General features: G+C 34.2%; 1 long non-coding RNA gene across 1 annotated transcript in view; it reads left to right on the plus strand.

The window, feature by feature from the left end:
• The first annotated feature begins 798 nt into the window (after positions 1 to 798).
• Positions 799 to 27,671, plus strand: part of LOC129136666 (uncharacterized) — a 356,828-nt gene continuing 329,955 nt past the window's right edge. The window contains exon 1 of the long non-coding RNA XR_008538529.2: positions 799 to 938. This is a non-coding gene — a long non-coding RNA (uncharacterized LOC129136666). The remainder of the gene's footprint in view (positions 939 to 27,671) is intronic.

Genomic DNA, 27,671 nt, shown 5'->3' on the forward strand with positions numbered 1-27,671 from the left:
AAATTATTTTTCAATATAGCTAAATGATAAAGTTATGCCAACATAACATTGCATGTTTAGAAAATATAGAAAGATTGTTATAGATATGTTTAGCAAAAATTCTTCTTTCCAGTAACCTCAGATGAATTTTTACTTGCAGTTAGAGTCTTTGTTTTCTTCTTATAGTTAAAGAAAAAGTTAATAAATCAATAGATCTTTAAATTTAAAACGATGTCATGAATCATTCTTAAACCCTAGGTTACTATGGCTATTGCAGAAAGGTAAAATTATATGATGCTGTTTTATTTTTTTAAAAAAAATCAATAAAAGCAATTTTACTTGAGCTGTGATTTCAAAATTATAACCTACTGGTTTAAATTCACTGTATAACTGATTAAGTGGTAAGCAGAATATGATCATTAGGATAGCTTTAACAGAACAAGCTGTTAAAGGAAAGGGAATTTATGTATCAGACGTAGTCTCTGTATATTTGGTTTTCTGTATTCAAAAAGCATATGTAGTAATATTTTTAAAAACTGTACCACAGTCCACTTTGTGTAATAGTATTTTCTAGGATAACAGACTATAATACTCTGTGTCAAGTGTAGAATTGGTCCTGATAGTAATGGCTATCACATACTGAGTAATCGCTATGGGCCCGATACAGTGCCCAGCTGAAATGGTTTGGCTCTGTGTCTCCACCCGTCTCACTTTGAATTGTAATAATCTCCACCTGTTAAGGGCAGGGCCAGGTGGAGGTAATTGAATCATTGGGTCAGTTTCCCCCATACCGTTCTCGTGGTAGTGAGTAAGTCTCGCGAGATCTGATGGTTTGATAAGGGGAAACCCGTTTCACCTGTCTTTCATTCTCTCTTTTCCTGCCGCCATTGTTGTGAGATGTGACTTGCTCCTTCTTGCTTTCCACCGTGATTCTGAGGCCTCCCCAGTCATGTGGAACTGTGAGTCCAATTAAACCTCTTTCTTTTGTAAATTGCCCAGTCTCGGTTATGTCTTTATAAGCAGCGTGAAAGCAGACTAATACCCCAACACTTAATACAGATCTCTCATTTCATCATGCAACAATCCCTTAAAGGTAGATACTTTTTTCTCCCTATTTTAAAGATGTGGAAACTGAGGCTTAGAGTGATTAAGCAGCTTGGTCAGGGCCCAATCGTTTACCAGTATTTGTAACCCGACTTGAATTTAAGAAATCCAACCCCAGAGTGTAGTTTTGCGTTTGTTTTATAAAAAGGAAGCTTGACTCAGTTTTGAAGCCTTGACTAGAGGCTGGTCACTTCCCCTTCGTTTTTTTGTTTTTTTTTTTTTTGTTTTTTTTTGAGATGGAGTTTCGCTCTTGTCGCCCAGGCTGGAGTGCAATGGCCTATCTCCGTTCACTGCGACCTCTACCTCCTGGGTTCAAGCGATTGCCTCAGCCTCCCGAGCAGCTGGGATTACAGGCGCCCACCACCACATCCAGCTAATTTTTGTATTTTTAGTAGAGACGGGGTTTCACCATGTTGGCCAGGCTGCTCTCGAATTCCTGACTTCAGGTGATCTGCCCGCCTCCGCCTCCCAAAGTGCTGGTATTACAGGCGTGAGCCACTGTGCCCAGCCACTTTCCCTTCTTGAAAAGCCAGTTAAGTCCATACTCCATCCATTTTCCTTTTTGAATCTTATACTCTGATCCTCTATGTACCAGCCTTTATCATCCCAAGACCATATATCAGACAACTAGGGATAATCCTTTTTCCCCGAAGCACAGGATACTATTCAAATTACCCAATCCAGAGAAATTTAGGAAACCTAGCTATCCCCCGCTACTTGCCGTATGTTAGTTTCTCCCTACAGCTTCAACTTGCTGTTACCCTTTCCCAGGGTGCAACAACTGTTGGCCCTGCCTAGCAGTTTGGAGCTGTTAAGTAACTAGTTTGGAGCTGTTAAGTAACAAAGATTTCTGTCCTTCATCTATCCTAGTGTCATTGTGTTATATCTCATCATCAAAATAATGTTTAAATCTTATAAAACACAGAATCCATGCCCTCAATCCCAGCATTTCCTCCCACTTATAGTGAAGGTGTTTTGTTTTGTTTTGTTTTGTTTGTTTTTTTGAGACAGAGTCTCGCTCTGTTGCCCAGGCTGGAGTGCAGTGGTGCAGTCTCGGCTCACTGCAACCTCCACCTCCCAGGTTCAAGAGATTATCTCGCTCAGCCTCCTAAATATCTGTGATTACAGGTGCCCACCACCATGCCCAGCTAATTTTTGCATTTTTAGTAGAGACATGTTTCACCATGTTGGTTAGGCTGGTCTTGAACTCCTGACTTTAAGTGATCCAAACACATCTGCTTCCAAAAGTGCTGGGATTACAGGCGTTAGCCACTGCACCCAGCCAAAGATGATAAATTATAAACCACTTAACTCTCTTTACCATGTACATTTAATTGGTCTGGAGTCATATTAACTGGAATTGGTTACAAGAACTTAAGCATTTCTTTCCACATGTTATGATAAAGGTCATATTTAAGGTAAAATTGAATTGAATAGGGCAAAGGAGATTATACAGTTTTTAAAAATAGGCTTTAAAATTATGCTTTCTGGTTGGTTTATAAATAAATAGTCAAGAAAATTTATCAGAAAGGAAAAGAATTATTGTGTCAGTCAATACAATGAAAATATAGAATAACTCAAATGAATAATAACTTTAAATAAGGCCCCTTGTACTTGAATACTTTAAAGATGAAAGCATTAGTGAAAAAGCCCCCCCCCCGCCCCCCACCACCCCGCTGATGTCAGAAAGAAGTCATTGCAATGTGTAAACTGCTATGAATTACTTTAATAGTGTAATGCAGGGTTTGGAAAACTTGTAGAGAGTCAAATAGTAAATACTTTAAGGCTGTGGAGGCCATAAGGTCTCTATCTTAACTACTCAGCTCTGCCTTTGTAATGTGAAAACAGCCATGGGCAGTGGTTAAGTGAATGGGTGTGTCTGTTTGCAAATAAAGCTTTATTTATATAAACAGGCAGCAGGTTGGATTTGGCCCCACAGGTCGTAGTTTGCTGACCCCTGTTCTAATAGTCTAAATTATAGTTATGGCTTCCTTCTCATCCATGAGTGACACACTTTTATAGAAGGGACTTCCCTTTTTAGGAAATATGAGAGCCGCATTCCAGGGATAAAGTAACTCTAGAGTGATCCAGCCAAAGGCATTTTGTTTGAAACAATGTTATGATCATAATTCAACTGACCTTTTTAGGACAGTTGGGATAGGCCACATAAATAAAGACTGCTTTGTTGTGATACTACCAGTTTCAGCTTCACAAAACTCCTGATTTTTATAAGGTTTATCATCTGCTGCTCTGCATTTTGTATTTGTTAATTTCCAAAAAAAACTTGTACCTAGTAAACTATTCATCTCTCATATGAAATGATTTATCAGTTGAGACTAGAAATGAATAACACCCTTTTATGACATATAAATAATAATCATAGTACAGGTTGAATATCCCTTATCTGAAATACTTGGGACCAGAAGTGTTTCAGATTTCAGATTTTTTTTTTCTTGGACTTTTGAATATTTGCAAAGAGATATCCTAGGGAATAGACCCAAGTATAAACATGAAATTTATTTATGATCCATATATACCTTATACAAATAGCCTGAAGGTAATTTAATACAATATTTTAAATATTTTAGTGCATGAAACAAAGTTTTTGTTAAGTACTTACATGTGGAATTTTCCACTTAGGGCATCATGACAGTGCTCAAAAGGGATTTCAGGCCAGGCGCTGTGGCTCACGCCTGTAATGCCAGCACTTTGGGAGGCCGAGGCAGGTGGATCACAAGGTCAGAAGTTTGATACCAGCCTGACCAATATGGTGAAACCCCGTCTCTGCTAAAAATATGAAAATTAGCTGGACATGGTGGTGGGCAACTGTAGTCTCAGCTACTTGGGAGGCTGAGGCTGGGAATCGCTTGAACCTGGGAGGCGGAGGTTACAGTGAGCTGAGATTGCGCCACTGCACTCCAGCCTAGGTGATACAGCAAGACTCCATCTCAAAAAAAAAAAAAAAAAGGATTTCAGATTAGAGGTGATCAAGCTGTAATAATAACAACAATAAGAGATGGTAGATATTGAATATTTACTGTGCGAAATCCTGCTTTCTCTTCAAGACCCATTTTGTCTAGGAAGCCTTCTCTGACTCCATGGACTAAGAGTTGCATCCTTTTATTCGCCACCCCTTATAGCTCTCTGGTTTTCTTTGTATCACAGCACTTGTCACACTCCAAGAGTCTTACTATCATTTCCCTCCTCAACTGGTAATAAGTGCCTGGGGGGGGTCAGGAATGATGATTTATTTATCCTTGCATCCCTAGGGAATAGCACAGTGCCTGGCTCCTAACAGGCTATCATGCTATAAATGCTTACAAAAGAAATGGATGAACGATACCTGGAGCCATAGTGGAGCTGGCTAGCCTCCTGAGGCCTATAGGAACTGAAAGGAAAAGCTGAGTCCTGGCATAATATCAAGGTTTGGATGAAAGGCCCATCACTCTGAATCATTCTAGCACAAATTATAGGCTTTAAAAATGGTTTGTGAATGTTAACGGTTTTGAGTTTACTGCACTGTAAGATACCTTAAATTTCGCTCCCTTCCCTGGGCCCCTACTCTTTCTGATTGTATGTTGGTTTGTTCACTCAAGTGAGGAAGAAAGGCAGTTTGAAAACAAACCACAAATACAGATTGTTTTCCTTGTCTGATTCCCCCTTTGTTTTTGTTTATCACAGAACCAGAACTAAGATGCCTTTAGAGATGTGTGCAGATAAGCTACCAGAAATGAAATTTCAATTCAAGTTTGGCACTAAGTAAGCCACTCTCCCAAAAGTTTTTTACAATGTGCTGACTGTAATACTTTGACCATAAACCACTGGTAATAACAAGAAATTAGGCCCTGGTTACAAACATATTACTGCATTGCCAAGCCCTTCAGTGGAATTCAACTACTACATATTTTTAGGTTAAAGAGAACTAGATCTTCTGTGTTTCAGCCAAATTTGACTTTGGTTTCAAATTACCTCTGAGGAGAATTTTTAGCTGATAATTTATCGTATATGATTTGTCTCACATAGAGATATATTTATAGCACATTTGGTAAATAAATATCTTTTCTATTAAAAAGGCCAAAGCACATCCAGTGATAACTTCTTAACTTAAGCACATCCAGTGATACTTCTTAACTAAAGGTTCCCTGTGGAAAATATTGGTTCTTCTGGGGACTAAAAAGGGAAGTAGATAGAAATTCTGATATCTTAGGTCATTGGAAATAGGGAAGTGGGAGTGAGTAAATGTAGGGATTTCAGAAAAAAGAAAAAAAAAGACTATATATGTATATATCTCTCTCTCTCTCTCACAGTACCTGGCTCCTAACAGGCTCTCATGCTATATATATATATGTATTTACATATATATATACACACACACACACACGTTTTACATATATAATATATATTATGTATATGCATATATATTACGTATATGTGTATATATTACATATATACATGTATATATATTTGACATATATACATGTATATATTTGACATATATATACATGTATATATATTTGACATATATATATATGTAAAAAAAAAAAAAAGGGACTCTGAGGTCTCCAGAGAAATATCTGGAAAAGTCTGAGGCTTCATTCTAGGGAGTATTCCTGCTAGGTCGGCACGAAAACCTCTAATTCTGACTGGGCTTACTTGGTTATATTTACAGATATCACACATATGTGTCTTCAACACTTGTCATTTTTCATTTCCCCTTGGTTGATCTTTCCTCATTCCTTTTCTCTTGAAAGATAAAGTAGTGAAAACATGTGGATGAAAAGGGAAATCCCAGAATTTTTCTTCTAAACTCAGTTGGATAAGATAACGTAAAGTAAATCTACATTTCTCTACTAACTTGCAATCTACAGCGCTGGTTAATAGAGCATACAGGGACTATCAATACCTTAAGAAACACTAAAATAAGAAACAAAAAAATGTTTAGGAAAGCAGTTTGTGTCAAGGAGAGACTTCTCTAATTATTTACTTATTCCACAAATATTTACTGATTGCTGGCTATATGAATGAACATAGGTGAAAAGTAATTTTAAGAAGTCATTGTAATTCATATTTCCTTTGCTAGAGCAGCTTAATCTGTAGTAAAAATTTTCAATTTGACATTTTAAGATTATGGGTTCTCTGAGAAAATTTAACTCTGAAATTCCAACATAGTTCTTATTTGTGATAAACCTGAGCACTGACCTTTGTAAGTTTTACTTACTTGGTTATTATTGTAATTGATCTTAAGGCAGTTTTTCATATTCTTTGAGCTCTCTTCCAAATCATTCCTGACACATAATTCTACCAACTGCTAAACCTAATCTTCCATAATAATTTGTGTTTACATGTTCTAATCTTACTGTCAATTTAAGAGGTATTAATGAGTAATACTGAATATATTCTCAGAAAAAAATGGTTGTTTTATTTACCTAAATAAAACACTTAGGTTTTAATAAGACTGTTAGAATGCTTATGCATAGTTCTATGATATATGAAGTTGAAGATTTTTCCTTTTAATTTAAAAAAGTTCTCTTGCATTTAAGGAATGAAAGCCATTCCAACTTGAGTTCATGGTTTATTATATTAAGGAGGCTTAAGCTACAGACTTTGGTGTCATACCAATTGTAATGGTTACTGCTTATTCCTGTTTTTAAAAGGAAGCTTTTAATGGAAACAGAACACACAAACAAGTGCACAGAACAAAAATATCTGCTTCTTTTCACTAATTAGCATAGTCATATACAGTCATGGACTACATTTATAAATGTAAGGTGAAATCACCTTTTCAAAAACCTGAAAGTTTTAAGTTTTGGATTCATTCATCTGGCTGTCTTTCTTTGGGAGCAAAGCTAGGAAAAAAAAATACGAGTTTCTCTAAGTTTAAGTCAATTTTTCCGGAGCATTTAATAGCACACTTGCACTACGCGTTATGAAGAAACATAAGCTCTACACATTGACATATTTACATTTAACCTTGCTTAACCTTATCCTTGTAGTTTTTTTTAAGGAAAATAATTCCATTCTCTCTGAGCATTGTTCTTCCTTAAGCTTTTGTCAGATCTTCGTAGAGGATAATCACTGTGGCAAAAAATTCAAGAAACTAAAGGTAATGGGTAATGCTGATTCAACATTTTACACAGTTCTTGGAAATAGACATGCCATTTGAAAGCAATCTTTTCATTAGCAAGTCATTTTTGCCTACTATATACAAGGATAATAATGAAAGAATTGCAACATATTCAGTAATATATTCAGTCATACACAGTCAGATATGCCAATTCATTTATAAATCTATACATGAATATTTAATGTAGTTGACTCAGGTATATAGAGTTTTTAGATGCAAGTTTAAATTATTTAGACTACAAAATTTAGAAGGATACAGTGTAGTGTAGTCAAAAGAACACTGAACTTTGAATCAAGATGTGTTCTGTTTTATTTTTCACGGGGGTTTGGTGTACAGATTATTTGATCACCCAGGTAATAAGCATATTATCTGATAGGTAGTTTCTCAATACTCATCCTCCCCTTACCCTCCACCCTCAAGTAAGTCCTGGTGTCTATTGTTCCTTTCTTTGTGTCCATGTCTACTCAATATTTAGTTCCCACTTATAAGTAAGAACTTGTGGTATTTGATTTCCTGCTTCTGCATTAGTTTGCTCAGAATAAGGGCCTCCAGCTCCTTCCATGTTGCTGCAAAGGACATGATCTCATTCTTTTTTATGGCTATGTAGTATTCTACGGTGTATATGTACACATTTTCTTCATCCAGTCTACTGTCAATGGGCATTTATGTTGATTCCAAGGAAGACGTGTTGTGATTTATATTCTAAGACTACTAGCAGCATGATTTTAGGCTATTTTAGTGCCAAAGGCCTTGATTTCCTTATCTGTTAAATTTCCACACATTTTTAACATTCAGTGATTCCTTATGGCTGAGAGGCTAAATAGATACTAATAATTTGATTTGAATGAATTCAATGTTTTTAATGGTTACCTAACTGGCTTGCTTAACCTTATCCTCGTATTTTTTTTTTTTGAGTTCAACTTTCGGTTTTGTTTTGTTTGTTTCATTTTTCATAGTATCATCTCTTCCGATTGTTAGTGGTTTTCTATAATTTGATATAGATTCTTGATTATGTAACATTTTGATTTAGGAGAGGTATAAAGTACTGATAGATGTAGCAAAGATGATCATAAAAACAAATATTCTATGATCATTTTTGTGTACTTACGGTAGTGATTAAAAAGGTAGTTTAACTTGCAGCATCTATTATATAAATAGATTTTATTTTTTAGAGAGGTGTTAGGGTCATAGCAAAATTGAGGGGAAAGTGAAATAAAATTGAGAAGAAGGTACAGAGACTTTTCATATATCTCATTTTTATATCCGTATTATATGTAAAATAATTAGCTTGAAATCTGTGCCATTTTAAGCATCACATGTTGATTCAGATAATTATGACTACTATTCATACAATTAAAATCTGAATTTTCTCCATATCTTTTTCCGAAACTGTACTTATTAAGCTTGTGAAATATTACATTGAGTCATCACTTGTTATCCCTTATTTTCCTTGACCTTTGCTTAATATTTACACTCTCCTAAACACCCCTCCCCATGAACATTTGAAATCTTCTTTCCTCTGGCCATTTGGATTCATAATTCTTTGTTGGCTCACTGCCTACATACTCAATATTGACATACTCCATAGTTCCATTCTAGGATCTCTTCTGACTCCACTCATTGCTAGGTGAGTTTACGACTTCAATAAAATGCCCTCCAAATGTATACCTCTAATTTTCAACTCTCTCCCAGATCCAGATTCCTGTTTCTAATAGCAGCCCATTCCATTTAGATCTCCTGCAAGACCCTCAAAATCAACACTAACAGAAGTAATATTTAGTAATCTCTCTCTTCAAAAATGTTTCTTCTCCTCTAATGTTTATTCTTAGTACTGGCAAGTCATCTATGCAGTGATCTAAGAGAGAAATCTGAGACTCATAAAATTCTTTATTTCTCATGGCTTCCTAGTTATAGAAACAGGCTCTAGCATCCATGTTTGAGTTTGAATTTCAGCTCTATGGGTCTTGTACTTCCTATTGTTGTGACCTTGGAAAATATGGTTGACTGCCCATTGCCTTAGTATCCTTATCTGTAACATGGCGATAATAGTAGAATGAACCACTTGGGGTTATTCTGAGAATTACATTTATTAAATAAGCATGAAGTTTTTAGAATGTTATCTAGCAAAGAGTGAGCACTCAGTAAGTGTTAGCTATTATTGTTATCATCATCATCATAATTATAATTTTCAAGTGACGCTTTTGACTCACTGTTATTGCCTTTTTCTGGGACTTTGTGATCTCAGTCTTAGACTGTTGAGTTCTAGATTCTTCAAAATTATCTTGCCTTCAGTCATTCCCCTTCTTAATTTATGCTTTTCTCTGTTAATTTAGTGATCCTACACACTTTTAATAAAATTTGCCATATAATCTGCTTATATTATTTGCATATTCCTCTACTTGACTGATATTTATAAGAAGGATAATGTCTTATATATCTTTTTATTGCTAACCCTTGGCATAGAGCTAAAACTTAAGTTTTTGTTAAACAACATAATAAATGAAAGTTTATTTAGAACTAAGTTGTAATTCAAGGCTTAAGATTTTTATGGTTATCAAATTATATTTACTAAATAGAGTGCTGAACAGACCAAAAATGTAAATGGTACTATTATTTGGTATGCATTTAAACATATAATTTATAATACATTCATGAGTGGAGGTGAGCTGTAATTTCCAAAATAATGTCTGTTAAGTTTGAACTCCATAGTCCATTTAGAGGAATCTTACACAGATTGTTGCAGGAAGTTTTTAGGCCTAATCAAACACTTTCTGTCTAAATACACCCCCTCTGGTTAATCTTTAACCATTGCATGAAAGCAATTAGAAGCCACTTTTTAATGTTTTCTTAAAGAATTAAGAATCCATGATAGGCCCTCTCTAACTAATCCTGCTAGGAAATCTAAGAACTTTAGTGATTGTTGAGCCCAGCATTAGGAGACAAGTATTTGACACCTTCCTTTTCTCCAGAGTACCCAGGACAACACAGCAGGCTCTCCTGTTAGATAAGGTGTATGTTAAAACTGCCAATTCATGTTTTATTCTGGTTGGTTGGCGTATAATGGGTAATCTTTTGAGAAAACAAAAATGGTAGAATATTTGGAGCCATGAAAAGACAAAATAATTTCTTCTGAGTTTCTTCTTTGAATATGTTTTGGCTGTGCCAAAGGATTCATTAATTCAGTCAGTATAAGCATCAACTCCAAATCATTCTGGGAAAAAGTTGTCTGTTTATTCAATCATAATTTACTTCACTTCAAATTTGGACATGACCACAGAATTATACTCAGAGCAACAATCCAGGACGTTGATTAAATGATGGGTTTTATTGAGTTTGAAAATTAATTAGAACTTTCCAAACATAGAATTATACTTTTCTTCTGTGGTGAATTATTGCCGTAGATCGAAACATCAATTATACATGGATTTAGATGCCAAGAACATTTACTTCCAAATGAATAAGGATTTATGCATAGCGATCATAACTGTAAATATGAATTTGAGATTATCATAATATTCATTCTGTATATTACTTAAATGAGAAATAATTATTGTCTTCTGAAATCATTTAAATTTTGTTATTCATTTTCTATATTAGAATTTTAGTTTGATCCTGTTTATACTTTGGTTTTTACTAAATTATACGCTGCTTCTTTGAGAAACTGTCTGTGATATTGTCTTTGTATTATCTTTCCGTGATGCTTTTAACATACTAGATATTTAAAAAATAACCCAAACTTCCATTTAGGTATATAAATAGTAAATTTATAAATTTATATTACTCTTTATATATCTAAATTTACCTTTATATACCTTTAATCCTTAAAGCAACCTTATAAGTATTTTAATGTATATTTTATAAATAAAAAAGCAGAGGGTCAGAAAATTTGAAGAGCTCCTCATCCAGTTTCACCAGGATAGGAAATGAAGAGGTTATGTTTACACCCAGGTCTTTTTTCACTGTGTCACACTGCTTTACATATTGATTATTAGTAAAGGTAGACATTTAAAAAATACTATATAGGTTCTAGGAAAATCTTTGGTTAAAATATATTCAACCAAATAATTGAGAAAAAAAATTCCCTGGGTGCTATGACTTAAGTTTTCTCTACTGTAAGGTTACCTGTCACCTCAGTGGATGAGTGTAAGGGATGATTCTGTCCTAAACATGGCTGGGCTCAGAAACTAATGTAGGCCAGATATTCCAATTAATGTTGAAGTGCTCATGAAACCGTTAGGTTTGATTTGGTGAATTCAACTAAGAGTTCTAGTCTTGTACATGGTGAAAAAAACAGTAGGAGATGTGTCAGTAGAAGTATTCTTTCAGGCAGGCTGCTGCTCTTAGTTCCTTGTGGGTTAATAAGGATCATACTCAGCATCTGGGATTCAGGGACAGTATCTGTCTCCCAAATCTCCAAAGCTCACCTCAATGAGAAGAATGCAGATAAGGCTAGGTAAGGGTAAGGAACTAGCCAACTTGGTTTAGGTTCATGTTAGGGCCCCATTCCAGTGGAGACAGTGAACTGCAAATCAGTACATCCCACTTAGGAACTTTCACAGCACACAGTCACATACACTAAGATCTGTGCACGAATAACCAAGCTGCTTATTGTGATTAGTTCAAAGATGTGCCCATATATCAAGCCAGAATACTGAGAATCCCTTCTAGGATTCTTTCTTTAAATCATAGAAAGAGAAATTATGCAGTTGTTAGCTACAGTAATGTACACTAAAGTTTCTGTGGGTTACTATGTCAACTACTCTGAGAATATAACTAACACAGAGAAAGATGATTGATGAGCGAGAACAAAAAAGACAAAAAGGGAGAAGATAAGGGAAAGAGGAGGAGGACAGAGAAAGAGAAAAAAAGAGCCTAGTTTTCTTATATTGTTTGAGCACCTAGTTCCAGACATTCCTGATCTATTTGCGGAATTTTACACTTCAAATACTATTATTATTATTATTTTTTACTTAAGGTAATTTGATTTTACAATGTGAACTCCTCATATTAATGAATAACAACCTTGGAAAAGTCACTTCATGGACTTTATCATGAAATGGGGATATTAAATAAACATAGTAATACTAACAATAATAATAAATGATGTCAGTCTTGCATGACTGTTATAAATAGTGAATGATATAATACATGTGAAAGGCAGAAATAATTACTAATTATTATTCTTTAAAGAGTTACCTAGGTACTTTGTATTTTGTTGACAAACATAAAAATATATGTCTAGCATTGAAAAGGGATATGATCGTCATTATTATAGATAACAGGATCTTTTATTTAGAAAGTCCCCCAAATACAGAAAAAGATTTAGGGAGTAATGTAAGATTTTTGTCTTTTTTTTTAAAGCTGGATATAGAATTAATGAATAAACATTTTTTGTGCTTTCAGTTTATATACCAGCAAAAATAACTGGAAATTGCAATTAAGTAGAAGATAATACTGCTTGCAGTATTCTCAGAGAATATCAAGTACATAGATAAAGCTAACATACAGTGTGAAGGACCTCTGCAAAGAAAATTTTAAAACTTTATTAGTAGATATGAAAGAACACAAATAATGTGAAGATTATGTTCAATTTTCCCCAAATAAGTTATTAAATAAAAGCAATTTTAATCAAAATCTCAGAGTTTTCCATGAAATTTGATAAAATGTATGTGTTAGAGTAAATGTTCAAGATCAGCTATTAGATATCTTAGGAGGAATATGAAATGGGAATTGCCATATCCACTGTCAGAACTTGGTATGAATCTACAGTAAATTAGACAAGGTGGCAGTAGTTCAAAGAAAGAAAAAAAAATGACCAATGGAATTCTAAAGAGGGAGCCCAGAAGAGTGGCTGTGTGGCTGTGTCACTTTATCTAAGTTGGAACAGTGATTCCCAGAATTGTCATAATTTTGCGTTGGATGACATTTCCAAAACCTTCATTCATTTTAGTAGTTCAAGGGCTGATTCACATTGTTTTCAGTAAATTTTTCCTGGTTACCTTAGCCACAAGTAGACCATACCTGTACCTCTTGCATATTTTAGGAAACAGACCTTCTTTGGAAAGGTTAGCATGGTGCCTTAGTTGTAGGAAGTAAGAACAGGTTGCCAAGGGGGAGAATTCAAACACAACGTAGAAAGCAAGCTTATTCCTAGTCTAGGGGCTTTAAAAATGATCTGTTGTTATTGTTGGACAGATTATAAAGTTCTACTAGGGACACATTGAAGGAATACCACAGTATTTTATCTTCAATTTAAGTAAATAACCACAAAATGTATCATTCCAAGGTTGCTGCTGGCTGAACATTTTATCAACATGACATTTTAATATAGAGAATAGAAATTCTCAAACTTTGCTCCTTAAGATATTAATATACACTTCTATCAAGAAAGAAAAAAAAGGAAGAAAATAAAAAAGTAAATTTGGATATATTTGGCAAATGCTGTCAAATATTAACTACCCATGGCTAATTAACAATGTCAACTAGCATACAAAATTATATGGAAAAGCTGGCAGGAAGAGTGTAGACTGTTTCCTCCCTTTAAATATGGATCAGACTTTTAACTACTTCAACCAGAAGAGTAAGGCAGAAGTGATATTGTATGACTTCGAATAGTAGGTCATAAAAAAGACGTAGCTTCCACTTGACCCATACTGTTTGGAATGCTAGCTCTGGGTAAGCCAGCCACCATGCTGTAAACTCAAACTGGGTTTGGATCGTAATCTGAAAGACAAAAACCTGAATGCCATAATCCTGAATGTTAAAATCCCCAAAGATCAAAATTCCTTATGTCTAAAATCCCAAAACATCAGACCTTGAAAATATAATTTTGGAGACGAAAATATCAAAGACATTATTTACATTTTAAAAATGGGGTTTAGGGCTGGGTGCGGTGGCTCAGGCCTGTAATCCCAGCACTTTGGGAGGCTGAGGCGGGTGGATCACGAGACCAGGAGATCGAGACCATCCTGGCTAACATGGTGAAACCCTGTCTCTACTAAAAATACAAAAAATTAGCTGGGCGTGGTGGCGTGCACCTGTAGTCCCAGCTACTTGGGAGGCTGAGGCAGGAGAATGGCATGAACCCAGGAGGTGGAGCTTGCAGTGAGCCAAGATCGCGCCACTGCACTCCAGACTGGGGGAGAGAGCGAGACTCCGTCTCAAAAAAAAAAAAAAGGGGGGGGGATTTATTTGAAAACATATAAGAACATGAGAGGATACTTCATCAGCTACTTTACACAATAAGACATACAATAACAGGACACATATTTTTGCAAGCATAAACACTAATATATACTAACAAGTCACACAAATATAACAGTTATAAATCAACTATATTTATAAAGAAATAGGTCGAAAAGCAAAATGCATAAACATATATCACTATGGTTGGCAATTGTGTGCACCCAACTTTTTAACTGTGGTCATGTAAAATACTATGATGGACACACTGAGTCTTTTGACAAGATCTATCAAATACTGCAATGGGTCCCAACAAAGTATGCAGTTGCCCAAAGAGCTGAGATCTTGAAAAAATTTTTTCTTTCACAAATGCAGATATACAAAATAAGATATATCTTCATGTATTGAGGATCAGAGTTTTTATATTCACTCACAATGCTTACATATGAAGTGAACATTGTGATAATGCATTTTTTGTGGAGTCAAATTTGAAGAAGAAAATATAAAAGTTTTTAAACAATGATGTAATGATTAAATATATAACACAGCAAATTGGCATTACGGTACAGAAGTACACTATCAAATTAGTTGGTAGAGGAGATTTCAAGCATTTTTCACCTGTGTTTTCACCTCTATGATCTTCAAAATACTCTGCACTTGTGTTTGGAGAGTGGTTGTGGTCCATACATTCTATAAGTGTATGCTGTGCATTTGAAAATCTGGTTATTGCTCAGATATCACAAGCAATTTTCTGCTTTCACATGCAGTACCTATAATAGTTAGCTTTTAAACTTTTATCATTACGCCATTATCACAGCCTTTTTGTGAGGGAATAATTTCACAGATCTCTTTCATTGTGTTGTATACAGTAAAAGGAGTAACACTTAGCTTCCCTAATACCACATCTGTGTTAGTCAGAGTTCTTCACAGAGACAGAAGCATTAGGATATGTATATAAATATATGAGAAGGGATTTATTATGATAATTTGTTCACACAATTATGGGGCTGAGAGTCCCATGACAAGCTGTCTGCCAGCTGGAGACCTGGGAATGCCAGCAGCATGGCTCAGTCCAAGTCTGAAGGCCTGAGAACCAGGGAAGCTGATGGTATAGCCAAAAGCTTTGGGACCTGGGGAGCCACTGGTGTAAGTCTCGGAGTCCAAAGGCCGGTGAGTCTGGAGTTCTGATGTCCAAGGCAGCAGAAAAAAAGTCTGTCCTAGCTCTCAGAGATAGGGACCAATTTGTCTTCTGAATTTGTTCTCAGGGCCCATGGCCTATTAGATGGTGCCCATCAACACTGAGGGCAGATCTTCTCCACCTAATTTACTTACACTCAGATGCTAATCTCTTCTGGAAACATCCTCACAGACACACCCAAAATAATGCATTACCAGATTTCTAGATATTCCTTAATCCAGTCAAGTTAACACCAAAAATTAAGTCCATGCAACTGTCTTTCACACAACTGAAAAATGCACTAATTTCTTCCCCAGAATTCAGCTTTCAGGATTTTAACATTTAGGGTTTTAATGTTTCAGTATTGTCTGGATTTTAGACATCAGGGATTTTAGATTTTAGGGATTTTGACTTTGGGGATTTCAACATTTTGGATTATGGAGTTTGGATTATGATCAGCACAAAGTTGTCTCAACACTATGAATTAAAAAGTTTGTGTTTGCCCAGGATTGAAGATGCAGTCTTCACTTTAAAACAAATGTGATAAGTGTAATAGAATCACTTTTAACTCTCAATTCTGTCCTTTCCATCTTATTTTACATGCACTGTTTTAATTATCTAAGCTTTTTTTTTTTTTTTTTTTTTGAGATGGAGTCTTGCTTTGTCGCCCAGGCTGGGCACGATATCAGCTCACTGCAACCTCTGCCTCCCAGGTTCAAGAAATTCTCCTGTCTTAGCCTCCTGAGTAGCTGGGATTACAGGCACGTGCTACCACACGCAGCTAATTTTTGTATTTTTAGTAGAGATGGGGTTTCGCCGTGTTGGCCAGGCTGGTCTCAAACTCCTGACCTCAGGTGATCCACCTGCCTTGGCCTCCCAAAGTGCTGAGATTACAGGCGTGAGCCATCTCGCCCAGCCAATTATTGAAGCTTTTTATTGTGTGCTGTTTTACTATCTGATAGGGCTGGTCTCCTTACATTGTTTTCTTACTTAGAGTTTCAGTGGCTTTTATTGTTCATTTATTTTTCTTGTTGTAAATTCGAATCAGCACATCCATTTCTTCCAGGGTTGAAAATAAATAAAACCTGTAGAAACCTTTTCATTGTTATTGTATTGAATTTCTTAATTTTATTGTTCCTGTTGATATGGTACACAAGACTTTCTCTTCCATTATATTTTTACCTAGATCTTGTCATTTATGATGACAGTATATCTCCGTATTATTTTTAAATCGCTATGTTACTGAATTATCTTTTTGTTTGGATAGACGTTTGTTTGGATAGCTAGAGAATAATTGCATCTACAAATAATAAAAACTTTACCTTCCCATTTATATACATCTCTTTATTTTCCTAATATATTTTCACTGGAGAATACCTACCAAAAATGTACAATATATAGTTGTGACAGCAACAGCCTTTTATTATTACTAGCTTTAATGAAACTGTCCCCAGTATTATTTTTCCATTTAATCTGATGCTGGCTTTCAGACTGATATGAATATAAATGTTCAATCAATATCTGTCTATTTTTCTATCTATCCATATCTTCCCTTCTCTAAATTTGTTTGTTATGCAATCTCTATAGTGTCCAAAAATATAACCTTCAATTTCACTCTTTTACTCTAATCACCCTCCCCACCTTTTATTTTTGGATCTGCAGTTAAATGTAGTCAGTGCTAGTAGCTCATCTTTTTACTGCTATTTGAATGGAATTCATTATCAGGCAGTCTCTTCAAGGACTATGTGAATGCTCTTCCCTGAGTACCTTCAAGTTAAAAACCATTTGTTGGGCAAGGGGAGGAGAGCATTAGGGCAAATATCTAATGCATGCGGGGCTTAAAACCTAGATGATGGGTTGATAGGTGCAGCAAACCACCATGGCACATGTATACCGATGTAACAAACCTGCATGTTCTCCATATGTATCCCAGAACTTTAAGTAAAATAAATAAATAAACAATGATAGAGATGCAACTTCATCTAATTATAAGGATGTTTATTGTGGTGTTGTTTATCATAAAAAGTTGAAACTTCCTAAGTACCCAACAACACAAGGTTAAGAAAACATTGGTAAATCCATATATTAAAAAATAGAATTGATGTGGAAAGATGTTCAAGATAATGGTGAAATAAAAAAGTAGACTGCAAAACAGTAGGCACAGTAGGATCCTATTTTGGTAAAAAAGACATATGTCTGTGTTAGCTGTGTACACATAAGAAATGACTAGAAGGTATGTAGAGTGGGTCCCTGTGGGTGATGAGATTACAAGTAATTTGGAAATTCTTCTTTCTGGTTCTCTATATGCTCTGCAAATAACTAGAGGTAGTTATCACTGGTACCTGTTAAGTGCTGATTATGTCTCCCCAAATTCAAATGCTGGAGTTCAGGATATGACTATTTGGATACAGGATTTTTAAAGAGGTAATTGAGTTAAAATAAGGTCATATGAGTGGGCCCTAATCTGATATGACTGGTGTCCTTATAAAAGGAGGAAACTTGGACACAGACATATATAAAGGGAAGTCCATGTGAAGACATAGATAGAAGACAGCCATCTACAAGCCAATAAGAGAGGCCTTAGAAGAAAGCAACTCTGCTGACACCTTGATATTAAACTTTTAGCCTGTGAAACTGTGAGAAAATACATTTTTGTTGTTTAAAAAAAAAATTTTTAAATGTCTTTACCCTACATAGCTGAAGGAGAGCTTATAGGAATGTGAAGAAGGTTCATATGGAATGTTGCGTGCAAGTCTGATACCAGCTTCATTGTTTTCTCATATATGTGACACAATATTTTTTGCCTGGATTCTTTAATTTGAAAGTCAAATAAATTTACAAAGAAATGTAACATTGTCCTGAGTGAATTTTTCTTGGTACACAATATGGTCTTTCAATATATGAAATGATATAGTTCTGTTTCAGAATGTTTTCTTTAATTACATATTTAACTTTTTGTCTTGTCTCATTGTTTAGTTTCCTTCAGGAATTTCAGTGATATGTACAGTGGAATCACCTTTTCCTTTTATGTTTATCATTTTTCTTTTAGTGGCTACTGTCCTTTTCCTTTCTGTAATTTAAGCCATTATTTCTCAAGTATTTTGGCTATTTTCCTTCTATTTACTTCCTGAGAGCTACAGTTTTCCCTTTCTCTTTCTTCTGTGGTATGCTTCCTGCCTATTCCAGCCTATACTGCTGTTCTCAGCATTCTTGTATTCCTGATCTTCTCTTAAATCAACAGTTGCTACATTGTTGTTGTTTTTATGGTGGTTTTCATGTAGTAATGTTGAATTGTAATTATTGAAAACGTTGTGAGATTTTTTTCCTTGTGAATTTTTTTCTAGTGAGTTTTTCTCACATGTATAAAAGATTCATAACTTTAACTTTTGTTGTAACAGTATGCAGTGTTTTAAAATTTTCTTTAAATATTTGTATGTAAGACAGATAAATTTTCCTGGATGAGCTGATAGCAGATAAATACTATTATATGTATATGGCAAGTGGAATGGAGGGAGGCAAGGAGAGGGACAGGGTAGCTTCAAAATATACAATCCTTGCTCCTTGTCCCTCTAGGTATGTGGGATTCTGTAACTTATTCAGATGATCTGGACTTTGTGTAATTTTGCTTACTTCATTGGTCTGATGTGAAGAAGTCAAGCACAGTGCTGGTTGTATAATGAATATGCAGTGGGTGAAAATTCTCATTCTACCTTCTGTCTAACCTGATTTGTCTAAGCTGTAGAAATTATAAAATGGTTGGCTTCTATTGTAGCATACATTAAAACACAAAAACCAAGTAAATGTTCAAATATAAAAACTGGTCTCTGTTCTCTGCCCAGAACAATGAGGTTAATGCAAATAAATAAAGAAAGAAAGAACAAAGAATTACTGCAGATTTTCTGCGTACCTTATTTATTTATTTACATCAACTACATTGTCTTGGTCAGAAAGCAGATACCAATTTTGATCTGTTCCATAGGGAAACTTTTTGATACTTGTTAATCATTTGAGTGAATGGAAACTTAGAGGTGCTAAAAGGGGGATGAATGAATATCATTTCAAAAGTAACAATTCTCATCAACAAAAAGAAGACTCTTGGCTTTGAGTAGCAAAAGATTCTTTTGTCAGGGCACATTTATTCATCATGTGTACGAAAGCTCAGTGGAAAATATTAGTATAGTTATGAGATTAAGAAGTTTTTGACATAAGTATGAAATCATTAATTATTCAAATGTATCACTTCAACTAAAAATATTTGTAGACATTTAATAAATAAGGCATCTTTAATATTTGATGTTAGAATGGCTTAGTCATACCATCAAAATTAAAGAAAATATAAATTAAAACTATCTAAATTTTTAATAATATATTCAAAAATAAAGTCAATATGCACACAACAGTATAAAAAGTTATGTATTTTTTATTTGAAAAAGTAGATTTCTAAGTTAAGTATCTAAGTTTGTTTTGGATCATATATATAAAACTATGAAATTATTTTGTGTAACTGTGTACTTCTTCATGAAGAATTAGGTCATCTTGATACATTAAGAGACAGGGCATTTATTGATAAGCTTTAATAGTAAGGTACGCATACTGAAGCCTATTTTAGAAAATATCTTCCAGTGGATACTTTAGAAAACTTGGGTAATTTATGAAATTGAACTTGGCAGCTTAAGAGAAAGACATAGTTTATATGCTATGGCTACTGTATTTCAGCAACTTGTTTAAGAGCAGCTTTTTCATTTAAATAATTTTTTAGAAGAAAAACATCAGAGAAACTTCAAACTTTTTTTTATTTGTTAGAAATTAAAATATTCATAAGTGTTTATCCAACATAAATGAAGTTATTTCTCCTCTTTTGGAACTTTAGGTAAAAGCTTAGTGAAAATGAACTTCCTCTTTAAAGATTTACAATTCTTCATATTTCTTTTCATGGTAACAGAAAGGCTGAAATATCATTTTCCCTTTAAGAGTACAGTATTTTTGTTTCAGAGCCAAACTAAACTAAAGCCATCTGGGAAACTGCCCTTCCTCACCTTTCAATTTATTTACCTAGTGGAGATGATGACCCACAACTCTTACTGTTTTCATATTTCAGTTCACCTAACAACTTTGAATAAATACCATCCATTTGCCTATATGATTTTTATCTGTTTTTATTATTTTTAATTTGTTCTCTATATGTCTATCTCTTTATCCAAAAATAAAGTTCTTAACAATATATAATTATCTCTTTCTCTCTCTTTTCCTCGTTTCTCTTGCTTTATCTCAATTTCCAGTATGAGGAAAGTCACAAAACATATATTATTAGTTACTCCCTTAATTTAACAGAAAGTGATGACCTATGAGACTTGGAAGATTTTAGCTTCTAAAACTAATATAGTTTCCAAATCTAGTAAAGAGCATTTAAAAACATTCTCTTTTATTTTCAAATTCCTATTGTATATATTTCAAATCACACCATGCATTATTGCAAAGATCTCCTGTGTTCTCCTTATGGTACGTATTTTCTCCTCTTGGTGCTTAGTCTAGCCCTAGATACCCAAGAGACAGTGATCAGTGAGAAAGATGTTGGATCTTCCTTCATGGAGGTCCAGCCACTTAGAAATGATAGACTAAAAAACAGTCAAATATGTAGAAGAGTTAACAATTGTGGTAACTGCTATTAACAAATAAATTAGGTACTGAGGTAGAAAGTGATAGGAAGACCTACTTTCGATTAGATAGTCAGGGAATTGTTTCCTGGGGACACCAACTTAAGGTGAGAGATGAAGGATGAGGAGATAACCATGCAAATAGCTTGACTCAGCCTGACATTACTGTCAATATTAAGATTTCCATGTGACATATTATATATCTTTCTTCTACTTCTCTGTTGTGTGTGTGTTTGTGTTTGTGTGGGTGTGGGTGTGGGTGTGGGTGTGGTTTTTGAAGTATCTTTCCTTTACCTTTTTCATTACTGTTAGCTTTTGTTAAAAAACCTTATTAACCCCATTAACAGACTCTTTTTCCACTTTGACTTCCCTTTCAAACTATTCTCTCAGCAACTTGTACATATCTATTAACTTTCTACCCGGCCCCCAAATTCTTAGTTTTTAATAGTCTTAATTGGAGGCTTGGAGATCAAGCCTCCAATTCTTTTAAAGAACAAATGAAATATTAACACAAATTGGTCAAATTCTATGTCACAAATTAACATTAAATACCAAAATTTATCATACAGACTATGTTGTCTGATCATAAAGCAGTGAAATGGATAGCTTTAAAAAATCTCATGTATCTGGAAGCTCCAAAGCATTCCATTAAAAAACAAAGAACAAGAGCAACAGTGTAATCTTAGAACTGAACCATGGTAAAAATAAATAAGAAAACAAAATCTGTGAAACACTGCTAAGAAAAGTAATAGTTAAAAATACAAAATAAAAAAACAAGAGCAAGAAATATTTTAAAATAAATGAATTGAGTTTAATTGGAAAAGCTGAAATGAAAGCCACAAACTAAAGAAATAAGAGAAAAGTAAATTATAAAGACAGAGGAAGGAAAGAATACTATAGAGAACAACGATACAAAAATAAGAGTAAGAAAATCACAAACTGTTTTCTTCAAAAGATTAACAAAATAATCAGTTTTCAATAGTTATCCTGAAAAAGGTATAAGCAATTAATAAAAATGAACAAATAACTACAGATAGCAGATATTTACAAGTAATGAATGACAAGTTTAAAATGATGGTTTTGAAAAACATGCACTAGAAATTAAACATAAACAACATTCTGAAGAATATAATTTTGCTATAATGAGCCATTAGCCATGAAGGAAGACCCCAGGAACAAATGGTTTCATAGGTATATTGCATCAAATTCCATGAATCAGGAAATTCCTTTCTTATACCATTTTTTCCAAATAGGAACATTCAAAAAGTGCTTTCATTTTGTGATGCTAGTGTCATTTTGATGTCAAAACAGATATTGACAGCACACACACATAAAGGGAAAATTACTTAGTATGAGCCTAGCTTAATCATGAATACAGATTCAACAATTGTAAATAAAAGCTCAATTCAACAGTGAATAAAATTATATACAAAAATAAAAAAGTTTGTTGTAGAAAGGCAAGAGTGGTTTGACATTAGAAACATCTGTATAACTGATGTAAGGATTTTGGGTTTTATCTGCCTGGTCTCAGATAAATGTTAAATCCTTTGTAGGTTTAAGCATGGGAGTAAATGTCAAATTTACCTTATGGAAAGACCATTCAATTTTCAATGTACATTTTTAATTGAAGTGAAAAAGGACTGGAGGATTGGAGATCATTTAGGATATTATCACACAAATCCATGAAGAGGTGACTAGGATTTTAACTTTAGTAGTGTCATTGGCTGTTGAAAGGATAAAAAGGAAAATAAGTAGGATATATTTTCTCATCAAGCTGCAACTTCTTTGAGCATGAAAGAGTGTAACCCATATTTAAACTAGAACAACAGGTAAAGTCTAGAACTTCCCAGGGCTAGCAAGGATCTGTTGTCACCATTCATACAAGGAACTATCAGAGAACAAAATATGCAGAATTTGCCAGTAATTAAATGTGTGAAGTGAGGGAAAGAATGGAACAAATAATGACTCCCAGATTTCTGGCTTGGATCACTAGTAAATAATGGAGGAGAAGATTGGGGGTATGAGAGTGGAGTGGGAATATGATGAAATTATTCTCAGAGATGTTGAGTTAAATTTGCATGTAAAATATCAAAAGGGAGAAGGCACTTGAGTGAATTTTTCTGACAGTGGTCAGAAGAGAAGTCTGGATAGAAGGTATGGACCTGTATGACTCAAGACAGAGATGGGAGTTCAGTCCCTGAGAGTGAATTCACCTTTCCAAAAAGCAAATATTGTTTTGTGCAGAAAACATATAGCCTTCCTTCAGTAGAAAGCAACTCATTAGATCATTTGGGAAAGATCCCAAATCCCCAATTCCTGGGCCTATATTTAATCAAAAATTACACACTTATTTTTAAGTACCGTTTTTTCCTTTATCCTAAAGATTTTTGTCAAATTCAAAATATTATCAGTATAGAATATTTCTTGATACTTCGAGTTTAAAATAGCGCATGCTTACATGGGTAGAATAGAGATAAATTATAAGTCACAAATATTTGAAAGAAGGTATAGTTTGAATAGTCTATTTGCATTACTACTAATAAAATAATATTAATTTCTAACACTTATTCACCACTTACTTTGTGCCAAGCACTGTTGTAAGGGCATTATTTGAAATGCCTCACTTGAAATTCACAACCTGTTGGGGATATTAGTGGGATACTACCGTATTCTTTAATTGCAAGTTAAGAAAATTATGGCCCAGAAAATTTAAGTGACTTGTTCAAATGATCATAGCTAATAAGTGATAGATTCATGACTCAGATTCTTCACTCTTAGTCACTCTTCCATTCCAATGGAATGAACCTCACGTAAAATGCAATTCAATTTTAATTTTCACTAATGCTGCAATTAATATGGACATATGCATAGATTTTGTCCTTTATTCATCATCATAGTTCAAGTAAGAGCAACCTAAAAGTGTTTTAATTTTCATTCATATGTTAGAGTGTTTTCATATAAAATAGTTTTAACTAAAAAGTGAAACATTTCACTATTAATTTATCCTTTTATTTATGATAACAGGCAGTTTCCTTGAATATTTAATCTTGGGTCTCCACTGTGCACACTGATCCATATAAATGCCACACTTTGCGATGGGGCATCAATAATCAAAACTTTTTGATTATCAAATATTCCAGAAAATAATGTATTTTCTTTCCTGTATATCAAATTATTTTTACTTTTAAAAATATGATAGTGATCTTAATAAAGTGTTTGAAAACATTTTTTAAATCCTATTTTTGTCAATGAAATCAGCATACTTACCATCACATATGATTTTTAAAAATCCTTAGAATTAAAATAATCTTTAACTCTACTGACTGCACATTCTCCAGATCCAATCAATAGCCAAGATGTACTGGTTATACTTCCCTGTAGTCTCATACATCTTGGCCTCTTCCTTTCTATTCTTACTGTCACTACTATAGTTTCATTTCTTGTCATATCTGCTTAAAACACTGTAAGAACTTCATAACCTGTGTCCTGTTCTTTAATTTCCCTCCAGTTTAGTTTATCCTTCACATTGCTTTCAGATACATCTTCATTAAAGCACAATCATAATCATGTAACTTGCATTTTCAAAATGATTCTAATACTCTATTTGGCCTAGCAAATTACATCACTATCTCTTGAGTTTGACATTAGTGTGCTGGAGAAAGCTCATATCACTTTCCGAGACTGAATGTTAAATTTTGAGAAATTTTGTGACCCAATTGTTAAATACAAGTATTAGGAAAGATTAAATTATATAAACAGAATTAAACATTTTTGTTAAAAACACAGGTAATAAAACTTCAAAATTCATTACTTTAAAATTATTTTGCCATTTTGCCATTATGCTCTTGAGGTTATTAACATATGTTGCATCTGTATGGTGGAAATACTCTTTATGGTGTGATACCATGCATCTTTTCCTAACTGCGTACAGTAATGTGTTGTTAGTAAATTGAAATCACCATTATGGGAAAATTTACACCACAGAAATGGGAAAATATTGCATATTGGGAATAAAAATGAATTGTTTTCTTGAGTGTGTACAAAGTTGGCAAATGATAGCCAGTGGACCAGCTGCTGGTTTTTGTATTAAAATTCAGCCATGTTCATTTTTTAGGTATTGCCTATGACTGTTTTTACACTGCAGTGGCAGACTAGAGTAGTTTTGGCAGAGACAATTGGCTCCCAACCCTGAAATATTTATTCTCTGGCCCTTTAAGAAACAGTTTGCTTATGATTGCAAGGGGAAAGCAGCCAAAACTAACAGGGAAACAAATGGTAGTTCCTGTGTTTTAATAAAACGTTATTTGCAAAAACAGATGGTGGGCCAAACATGGCCCATAGACTGTGTATAATTTGCTAACCCTTGGTCTTGACTTACAAAAGTAATAGAAAAAAATGTTAATAATGCACATCAAACTTAAAAATGTGTTGTGTGTAGCCCTCAAATTATGACTATCATAACAAATTGAAGAAATATTCTTTCAGTTTTCAAAAACTATTTTGTGTATGATTTAAAAGTTGTGCATGTCATTGAAAAAAATGAATAAATGTCCAACATTCATCTTTATTGTTTTACTCTCATCTTATTAATGTAAGCAAAATTATCAACCAATATTCATGTTGGAACTATAATGAGTTGTTAATTGCAACCATAGTTTGGCTTTGGATACAAGAGTGCATCAATATCAATGAAAGTACTCTGTGAGAATTATTTGACTACGTGGAAATTATAATAAAAAGTACTGTATTTTATCATCATTTATAAAATTGTGAGTTACACATCCTTTACACCAATAACATAAATTAATGTACATGAATCTGTGTGTATATATACATTTTATGAGAGCTGGTGTTAAGTACATATCAGCAGACCATGGGAAATAGCTCTATTTTCAGCTTCTTTCCCTCATTTACAGGCATTCAAATGAAAGTGAATATGTGCTCTTCCATGAGCGCACCTTTCATTTTCCCAACTCCCTGTGCCTGGGTTGCTCCTTCCACGTGGAATGACTTCGCAAACTAATTCTGTTATTATTGCTTTATACACATTTCAAGACTTAGTTCATATGGCGCCTTCATTAAGAGTACCATTACCTCTCAGGTTACATATGACTTATTTCTGCAGTAAGTACCAAGAGTGCTTTTTATATTTCTTTGCAACACATCAGAGTTTTTTGTATACTTTTTAGGTATTGCCTGTGACTGCCTTTGCACTGCAGTGGCAGAATAGAGTAGTTTTGGCAGAGATAGTTGAAAAAAAAGTTCCTTCTTGATTAAAACTTCCTTGAGAGCACATGTTTTATCTCTTCAATTTTTCACTCTTTATGGAATCTAGTTGTGTCTACTCATAGCGTTTAATGCACTTTATTGAATTGAACTGAATAATAAAATTGCTGAGATATTTTTGTTAGCATTATTTCCTCCACATAATCTCCCTTTAGTACGACTCACTTTCTCCTAAAACACATCTTTTACATGAATGCCCTTTCTTAGAGTTATTCTCTAAGAAATAACTTCTTCATCTATTTCTCTTCTCATCTGAATCCTACCTACTCGTTAAGACCCACGTTGTTTCCCTTCTCAAGCAAGTAATATTCCCTGAAATTAAGAGCCAAAGGATAGATTCCTCAGTGTGCTTCACTTGTCTAGTACTTTTCTTAAATGTTATATATTTTTAAAATTGCCTTCTGTCTTAATTCAGGCTGCTATAACAAAGCACCACAGACTGGGTGGCTTATAAATAACAGAAACTTATTTATCGTAGCTCTAGAAGTCCAAAATCAGGGTACCAGCATGGTCAGGTTCTGATGAGGACCCTTCTTTAGGTTGCACATTGTGGTCTTCTTGTCGTATCCTCCCATAGCTAGAGAGCTCCCTGGGGTATAAAGACACTAATTTCATTCCTGAGGGCTCCACTCTCATGACCTAACTGCTCCCCAAAGGTCCCACCTCCTAATACCATCACATTGGGGGTTAGAATTTCAGCATATGAATTTGGGGGTGGGGGACAAAACGTTAAGTCTATAACATCTCCATAGCTGGCTATAAGATTCTTGAAGAAAAGAATATCTTTCTCATCTTTAAAAGGCACAGAGTACTTCTACGGTACTCAGCACAGAACGTCACACTCAAATGCTCAATAAAAAGTTTCTTGAATAAATTTTTCATGTCTCTATATTGTCAATGGTGGTAAATGGTGCTGAACACATTGTAGTCATTCAATAAAAAGGTGCTGATTGATAGATATGTTAGTGAAACATAAAAACTGAAAGTAGTTGAAAATTAGACTCATATTTTATTGAAATGCAATAAAACTATCTTCGGTTTCTAAGTATTTTAATGCTTTCAACTTTTGTTTCATCTTTCCATCACAGCTAAATTTTTATGCAATGTCATGAGGCTGTTGTCTGCTCAAATTTATAAGACTCTTAAAAATGCTCAAGCCCCATAG

Source organism: Pan troglodytes, chromosome 10 (assembly GCF_028858775.2).
Source record: "Pan troglodytes isolate AG18354 chromosome 10, NHGRI_mPanTro3-v2.0_pri, whole genome shotgun sequence".
Classification (NCBI taxonomy): Eukaryota; Metazoa; Chordata; class Mammalia; order Primates; family Hominidae; genus Pan; species Pan troglodytes.